This window comes from Choloepus didactylus, chromosome 6, assembly GCF_015220235.1.
Source record: "Choloepus didactylus isolate mChoDid1 chromosome 6, mChoDid1.pri, whole genome shotgun sequence".
In the NCBI taxonomy this organism is placed as follows: Eukaryota; Metazoa; Chordata; class Mammalia; order Pilosa; family Megalonychidae; genus Choloepus; species Choloepus didactylus.
The window spans coordinates 67404675-67413838 of record NC_051312.1 but is presented as its reverse complement, the minus strand read 5'-3'; positions in this window follow the sequence as shown (position 1 = coordinate 67413838).

Sequence of the window (9164 nt, the reverse complement as noted above, 5' to 3'; positions counted from 1 at the left end):
GAAGCCAAAGTAGTAAAGCTGTCAGGACATTTTCTAAAAGAAAGAAGTGCTGAATGGAAGTGTCGTTAATGCCTCTTAAACAAAGAGGGAAAGGGTAGCTCTGTGGGAGCGTCCGGCACGTCTGGGAGCTGGGAGCGGAGGATGCGACCCGGGGGAGAGACCCACACCATCAAGGCTGTGGTCAGGGATGTTCCTGGAGCTGAGGGAGTCGCCCCGGGGCTAATTCATTCCCTCTAAGTAAGAAGCACAATTCACGATGGGGCTGCTGTGCTGCCTGGGTTTCCCTAGATGAGGCTGAACACTTGAACATTAGGGAGTCCCACAGACCCATGTGACTCAAAGTGTATGAACCTCCTTTGATTGCAGTCCCAGTCCAGAAAAGGGAGGAGGCTCAGAGGGCTTGAGGTGTTTATAACTTACAGAATCCATGCATCATGGGGAACACCATTGTCTGCTTCCTTTGTCTGTAAGCTATTGCAAAAGTGTTCTGTTTGACATAACCATCTCAGATCAAGACCCATCTCTGCCACTAGTTCAGTGGCCTCAGGCAAGTTTCATAAGCTTACTGAGTCTCAATTTTCCTCTTCTTCAAAATGGGGATACTAATACCTACTTGCAGAGATATTATAAAGATTAAAGTAGACTCCTATAACAAAGAACCAAGTCTAATGCCTAGTATATAATGTTCTCAATAAATACTTCCTCCAGGGGGCTGCATGGACCCTCAAATGAAGAGCCAGAACAGCTCTGCAAATGTCATCATGGATAGATGACAATCCAGAGCAGATGATGCTTCCCAACCCTACAAGCTGCACAGGACTTCCAGGAATTGGGAGGGGGGCAGGGATAGACAGGGACTAAAAATTCTGTTTAATTTCTACCATCTAGCAGGAAGAGGTAGGATTCTTTTAATACAAATTACACTGAATTCTGCCAAACTGAGTTTTTTAACTGAGATTTATATTCATTGAACATGCTTCTGGGAGACTCAGTGAGAAGTAAGGGATAAGCTTCCAGGAGGAAGGGGACTGAGAGCAATCATGACAGTAATGGCCCCAGTGAACTCTGCTTCCCAGCATCCCCACTCTCATTTGATCCTCTCCACCACTGCCTCTGAGAACAGCCACATCACTTGCTTAGGCCAATGGAACAGCAGCCAGTGTGAGTCTTGCAGAGGCTGGAGCTTGCACACTGGGGCTTGCTCTGCCATCGCTGCTTTCAGAATATATCTGTCATGGAAAGAAGCCTGGGCTAATCTTCTGGAGAAACATGGCCCAGCCAGCAGCCAGCACCAATGCCAGAGGCATGAGTAAAACCATTTTAGACCACCTAGTCACAGAAAGTTGCCAGATGACAGCAGCCGCAGGAGTGACACCCCAGGCAAAACCAGTATAGGAACCACATGCCTAAACCCAGCCTGATGTGCTGACCCCGAGAATCATCTGTGGTGGTGTTGTGTTGGCAGCACAAGATAACCAATATGGGGACACTCGGGGAAAACATCTATTTTGAACTAGGAACCTCTATTTCCTTTGATGGCACTATTTCCTATTTCCTTTGATGGCACTCAGTTGATGAGACTACTGACTCAGGCCAAAAGAGTTTTTCCAGTGAGTCCTGATTTGTGTTTTTATAAAACAGTCTCCCATTTACCCTAAGGGTGGAACCAAATGCCTTGATGGAACCCAGAATGCATAATAGTTAAGCCCCCTTTCCTTTGTTGCTCACCAAGACCCAGTCCCAAACCTGCGGCCCCTTTATCTCCAAAAACAAACAGAAAAGTTAGAAGGAAGAAAGAGGCGGGGTGCTTGGAGCCTTTGTAACCCCATGGGTGAGAGCTGAAAATCACCATGGAGTTCAGTGGTCTCAGAAGAGACAAAGGCCTTGCGTCCCCCTCTGTTTGGACAGCTGAGCCTGCCCCCTTCTCCCACCACCGCCCGCACCTCCCCACATACATGTCAGCAGACCCAGGCTGAATCCTAATTCCAGGCAGTAAGAGGGGGCTTCTTAGGGAAGATTTTCACCAGCAAATAGGTGAACACTCTCCAGAGGCCCAATACTGTCTTCCAGGAATACTCTGGAAAAATATTGGCTCTATTTTCTATCAGTTCTGATTTTTCCCCCTAGTCAGGCTCAGAAAGCAGAGTGATTTAAAAGCCAAGTATGTAGTGAGGAGGAGGGAGAGGAAAAGAAGTCTGTAAATAAATATTTTAATTCATTGAGTTTTAGCCTCAGAAATTCTCTTGGGCCTTATAAAGCCAAAAAAGGGAAGATCTCTGTTAAGGGACCCTTTCTCCAGAGTGATTCTGACCCAGCTGTTCTGCCTTGAAAATGTGGCAGCTAAGGCATCAGACATCAGCAGTCAGGACGTGGTATCCTCTCTAGCTATGCCACTTTTGGAAATGCTGGATCTTTTGCCATATCCTAAACTCAGAGAAGATGTTTCGTGTGCAGAATGTGGCAATGAATCCTAGCTCTCTAACTCACCAGCAGATCACTGGGGGCCTAAGCTTCAGCGTCCTTAGAATAGGGATTAAAATGCATGCCTTGCTGTGTACTTGTGAGGATTGCATTGAATAATATATGCAAGGGCCTGGTGTGGCCTCTGCACATCTCAGGAGTGCCTGACACTGGCACTAACAATAGGCAATCATTAAGTGTCACATCCTCCTAATGTTTCCATGGGTTTATTTACTGGAAGTGATGAATGCTCAGCAGGGTATAATTTTTATTTTGTCCAAAAAGGCAAGGGACTCTTTATTTTGTTTACAGAAGGCAGGAACGTTTTGTTCTGAATTTCTAAAAAATCTTCCCAAAGGCTATTTGAGTTCTCTGCTGAATTGGAAAATCCAATCAATCCCTCTGGAGTGGACTCAGTAAACTGCTTACCCAGCATCCATTTCCACTCTCCCCCTACCTCCTTTTCACTTTCTCCTGCTTATAGAACTCTGATTTCATACTGATATTCATGCTCCTGCCTTGTATCGAGGAGTTAGATGCTTCAAGGAAGGTGGCCCCAGCCCCAGCTCCAGGGGACGGTTCTGATTGGTCTAAGACAGTGCTTCTCATGCTCAGCACTACACATATTATGGATCCAATAATTCTTTGTGGTGGAGGAGGCTGTCCTGTACATTTAGGATGCTTTGGCAGCATCCCCAGCCTCTACCTACCAGATTCCAGTAGCAACTCCCCCCTCAGTCATGACAATCAAATGTATCTCTAGTGTCTCCTGAGTAGGGGTGGGGGGCACTGCCCCCAAATGAGAGCTGCCAGTCTAGACTAATGTAGTCCCATTTCCCTTATGTTAGACATTGGCATGTGATGCATTTTTGGCCAATAGAACTGAGGTTTTTAAGAAAGCTTTCCTCACTCTTAAAAAGAGACTTAGGCAGCAGACATCTCCCTTTGTACGTTTTTGGATATGGTTGTAATGACCAGAACTGTGGTAGCTATATTACAGCCATGGAAGTCTAGCCTGAAGACAAAGCCAACTCACCAAAAGATGGACTGAACCTGAATCCTTAATGTTGTAAATGAGCCACTGAGTTAACCAAGCCTGGAGCTCACTTACTGTTATGAGAGATTCACTCACTTGTTCATTCAACACATATTTACTGGGCATCTACTATGTACCAGAAACTGTCCTAGAAACAGGCTGGATCAGTAAAGAAAATGGACAGCTGTTCTCTACTATGACACTTACCTTCTAGTGAATTTAGTACTTAAGCTGCTCTGGAAACATTTCCTATAACTTGTTAACAAAGGCAACCAAACTCATACACCCACCAAAGGCTAAACTCGTCAGCATCACCTGGGCCTTCGACAATCCTTGAGAGTGTTTTTTTCCTTAGTTTAATCCTTACCTTATTCTCCACATGGGTCATCCAGACCACCTACACTTTCCTCAAACCTCTGACCACCTACTCCTCTCCCTGACTTGGGCCTTACTTTTCAGCCACTGACCTTCTTTAACCCCTGGTGACACCCATGCATGCCAATTTCACTGCATTTGCTCTAGCATATTGGATTGTCTACTGATCTACCTGAGGAGACTCCAAGCGCAGAAGAGTAGCTGACTGAACCTAGAGGAGTCAAAGCTAAATGTCAGAGAAACCATCATAGAGACCACTTCTGGCACAGCATAGACTGAGTCCCTGAGAGCTTTCTATTTTCCTTTTCCAAATCTCATATATTTTTGCTATAGCAAAAATTGTTTATAGAATAGAATCCTTTTCTTGAACCAGTCCTAAGGTTATCTCTGTCAGGGGTCAACAAATTATAGCCTGCAAGTCAATCCAGCCTTCCTCCTCAGGAGCTAAGAATGGTTTTTACATTTTTAAATGGTTAAAAAGAATCAAAAGAAGAATAATATTTCATAATCCATGAAAATTATATGAAACTCAAATTTCAGCATCCATTAATCAAGTTTATTAGAAGACAGTCACGCTCATTTTTTTAATGTATTGTTTACAGCTGTTTTCACACTATAATGGCAAATGTGCCTACTTGCCCCAGAGGTCATATGACCTGCCAAGCTGAAAAAGTTTGTGGCCCCCTGCTTAACTGATACAAGTACTTTCTAAAATCATAGACTATGAGGAGTGTTAACATGGAGAATACCTAACAGATCATTTAGTGTGTTTCTAATTGGGTCAATCCTGGGCTTGATGGACTCATCCTCTGCTCCTAATAAAATAGTTAGAAGACAAAAGCAGAGAAGGAACTTGGATTTAGCCTTGCAGAGAGGAGAGCTGGCCTAAGTGATAATTAATTCAGGTACTCACTCCTCCTGTAGATTGTTTTTCACATATGTTCTGCTAAGGCCCCCCAGCAATTTTGAAAAGTGAACGTTGCTAAACAAATGGAGTTGAGAAGTGCAGTCAGCCCACACTGTACGGTAGCAGAAACAAAACACCACACTAGGACTGCACTCTCTGAGATACTGAGCATTCCCTGTTGAATTTCCATGGTTGATTGATTTCATTAGTTTGTTCATATCTTAGATACATTCATTCATTCTGCAAACATACATTGGGAATAGTGTCAGGAGACCAAACTGAGCAGAGACGTGTAAGAAATTTCAAGATCAACCAAACAGTCTTTTTTCTTCTGTCCAGAAGGACAACAGGTGCAGGGCCTGGCATTTATGGCTGCAGGAGGGTGGTAAAGTGGTGGGTGACAGAAGGAAAACAGAACTGCTCTTTTACTTGGCCTCTGCCTTTGTCAAGGACAATGCTCATTGGACTGGAGAGGGTGAAACCTGCACTAGCACCAGAGACTTGAAGCCTGAGAAAAACAATCAGAAAATTGAGCTGCTCAATTTTAGGTCAAGTCTCCCCCAAAAAATCACCTACCTGAGCATGAAGGGAAGTGCCCCCCCCCCAAAAAAAAATCACCAACTTGTAAACAGTGGAATTGTGGGGAATTCAGAGGTGCTAGAAATCAAAAATAGTCAAATAGCATCTTTATTTCTATATCATGGAAGAAGATGGTGCTTTCAAACTACAGAGCTGTGGTGACAATCCTGGTCAGATTCTGGTACAGATATATCACCCAGGAATCACAAACAGCTATTAGTAATTGAAGCTCCCAGACGAATAGCTTAAGCTACTTAGAGACTTATTTTTCTCATTATATGAGCAGTCCTAAGGCAGGCATTAGTTCAGCTGCTCAAAGATGGCGGGACTGAGTGCTCTGAGATCCCCCTGGCCTTTCCCCAATTGTCTCCTCATTGTCCCAAGTTGGCTCCTCTTTCACCAGAATAGTGTCAGAAAAAGGTGGAAAGACAAGAACAGAAAGTGTGTGAGCCAGCTGACTCTGCTCCCCTTTAAAGAACTTTCCCAAAGCTCTACCCAACAACTTCCACCCATGTCTTATTGATCAAAACTGTATCAGATGGCTGCCAATATCCATGGAACAAGCTGGGAAATAAGGCTTTTTAGCTGTATGCATTGCTACCCCCAATACCACCGCAAGACCAGTGATTTGTTAGAGAAGAAGGAGGGAATGGATTTTGGTTAAGCAACTAACAGTCTATCCCATAACAGATTTTTCAAGGAATGGGTTATAAGCAAGTTAAAAAAAAAAAAAAAATCAATCACTAGGTGCTACCAGGAGTTTGCAAATAAACTGCCAAGCAGATTAACCTACTTTTCTTTCATAAAAATTTTAGTAGGCTGGTAGAAGAGGGAAAGATGGTAGATACAGTACATGCATTTATCAATCAGCAGCAATTTAACAGAGTCACTTGGGATGTTCTTATAGATAAGATGGAGAAATATGGGTTACATGACTGTAGAGTAAGGTAGATTGGTTGAAAGACTATCAAAAGACTGCTGATATTAATATCAGATCAAAAAAGCAATAGCTGTTATTATTACATTGTATTATTTTAATCAATATTAGACTTACGAATAATAATATTTAAAACTGACAGAAGATTCAGTGCTTGACCTAGTCATGCTCCACATTAATTTCTGGGATAAGGATCTAGTAGACTTTATAGACTTGAAGCTGATGTAAATCTGGAGGGTTAAAGAATATACCAGATGACACACTCGGAAATCAAAATTATCTAGATAGGAATGATGGGCCAAATAATATTAGCTATTTATTGAACGCCTATGGCATATCAGATATTATGCTAAATGCTTTCCATACATTATCTCTTATTCTCTAAGTGTACCGGTTTGTATACACTATGTCCCCCAGAAAAAGCCATGTTCTTTGATGCAATCTTGTGGGGGCAGACATATTAGTGGGGATTAAGTTGGAACATTTGGATTAGGTTGTTTCCATGGAAATGCACCCCACCCAACTGTGGGTGATAACTCTGGATAATTTCCATAGAGGTGTGGCCCCGCCCATTCAGCATGGGCCTTGATGAGTTTACTGGAGCACTGTATAAGATCAGACAGAAGGAGCGAACTTGCTACAGCCAAGAGGGACACTTTGAAGAAAGCACAGAAGCTGAGAGAGGAGCTGCAGATGAGAGACAGTTTGAAGATAGCCATTGAAAGCAGACTTTTGCTTCGGAGAAGGTAAGAGAAGACAAATGCCCCAAGAGCAATTGAAAGTGACATTTTTGAGGAACTGCAGCCAAGAGAGGAACATCCTGGGAGAAAGCCATTCTGAACCCAGAACTTTGGAGCAGACACCAGCCACGTGCCTTCCCGGCTAACAGAGGTTTTCCGGGCACCATTGGCCAACCTTCATTGAAGGTACCTGATTGTTGATGTGTTACTTATGGCCTTAAGACTGTAACTGTGTAACCAAATAAACCCCCTATAAAAGCCAATCCGTCTCTGGTGTTTTACATTCCAGCAGCATTAACAAACTAGAACACTAAGTAACCTCACAATGTAGGTCTTCTTATCATTCTGATTTTATAGACGAAAAAACCAAGACTCCAAGAGGTTGAGTAACTTATTTAGTATTTACACAGCTAGGAGTGAAAGAACAAGGATTCCTCTCGAGGACTATTTGCCATCAAATCCCATTCTATTTCCCTTGTTTTTCTCTGCTAGTAAATGTAAGTCCTTTATTTTGGGAGCAAGCAGAGGATGGGGAGGAAATAGGTAGGGGAACACAGCAAGTAATGAAAGGACTTGCAGATTTGAATTGTCTGGAAGGTGTATGTGAATGTCTGCAACTTACTTTGGAATGCATCAAACAAATAAGAAGGACTGATGAACGGATAGTGGGATGGATAGATGGATTTGTGATAAAACAAGTTTAGTAAAGTGTTCATTTGTTGAATCTAGGTAGTGGATATACGGGTGTTAATTGTAAACGTCTTTCAACTCTTCTAATGTTTGAAAAGTTTCATGATAAAATGGGGAGGGAAAAGTCAATGTAAAAATTGGTAGCATTATGTGATCATGTTTAAATAGGGAGGATATAGTCCCTCCTCCATGGGATGGCACAGCCATACCTGAAATTCTCTTTTAGTTCTGGGTGCCAGCCTTTTTCAGGTTGGTGACAAGTTGCAACATGCCCTTAGGAGAGAGAACAGGGGAGGCAAGGGATCCAGAAACCATGTCTAACCTAGAGAAGAGAAAGAAATGGTAAAACATGGTAATGCAGCAAATATTTAAAGGGCTGTATATTAGTTATCCTATGCTATATAACAAATTACACCAAAACCTAGGGATTAAAACAACAGATCTTTGTTCTAACAGTTTCTCTGGGTCAGGAATTCAGGTGTGACTTAACTGGGTGGTTCTACCTCAGGGTCTTCCATGTGTTTGCAGGCAGAATGTCAAAAGGGGTTGCGGTCATTAAAGAGCTTGACTACGGGAAAGAACTGGCTTCTCCGACAGCTCTTTCACATGGCGGGAGGCCTCAGTTCTTTGCTGGCATTGGCAGGAGTCTGTGGTTCCTGTTTCAGGACCTCTCAGTAGAGCTGCTTGAGTGTTCTTAGAAATGGAGGCTGAACTTTCCCCAGAGTGAGCAATCCAAGAAAGCAAGGAGGAAGTCACAGTGCCTTTCATGACCTAGTCTCTGAAGTTGTACACCATAACTTGTGCTTTATTCTATTCATTAGAAGATTAATTAATTAATTAATTAATTAGTGATTAATTAATTCTATTCATTAATCACTGAGTCCAGCCCACCCAGGAGAACGTAATTAGGATCTACCTCTTGAAGGGAGGAGTATCAAAACATTTGTGGACATATTTCAAAACCACCACAGGCTGTTTCAGGAAAAGAGTCAAGCATCTTTTGTAAGGTGCTAGAGGGTTAATCCAATATTAAAGACTGAAACTTAGAAAGATAGTTTTCATTTCAATAGAAAAACAAATTCTTAATAATTAGAGTAAGTCTAAAAATACAGGAAGGAATTGATAAAGCTCTTCTCACTTGAGAGATCCAGAAAGAATCTGGACAATAAACTGGAGATGTGATTCATTCTTTTATTCAACAAATATCTGTTGAGAATTTACTATGTGCCATGCCTTGCATAAAGAGCTGAAAACACAACATGGTAACTCAGCAAAACAGATGTGGAGCCGGCACCAGGGAATTTACACTGTCCTTAGGAAGACAGACAATAAAAAAATAAACAACTGAATCACAATAATTACAAGTTGTAATGTGTTAAGAAGGCAATAAATAAATAGGTTACTGCAATAGCAACTAATGGGTGGCCTGCTTTGGTTTGA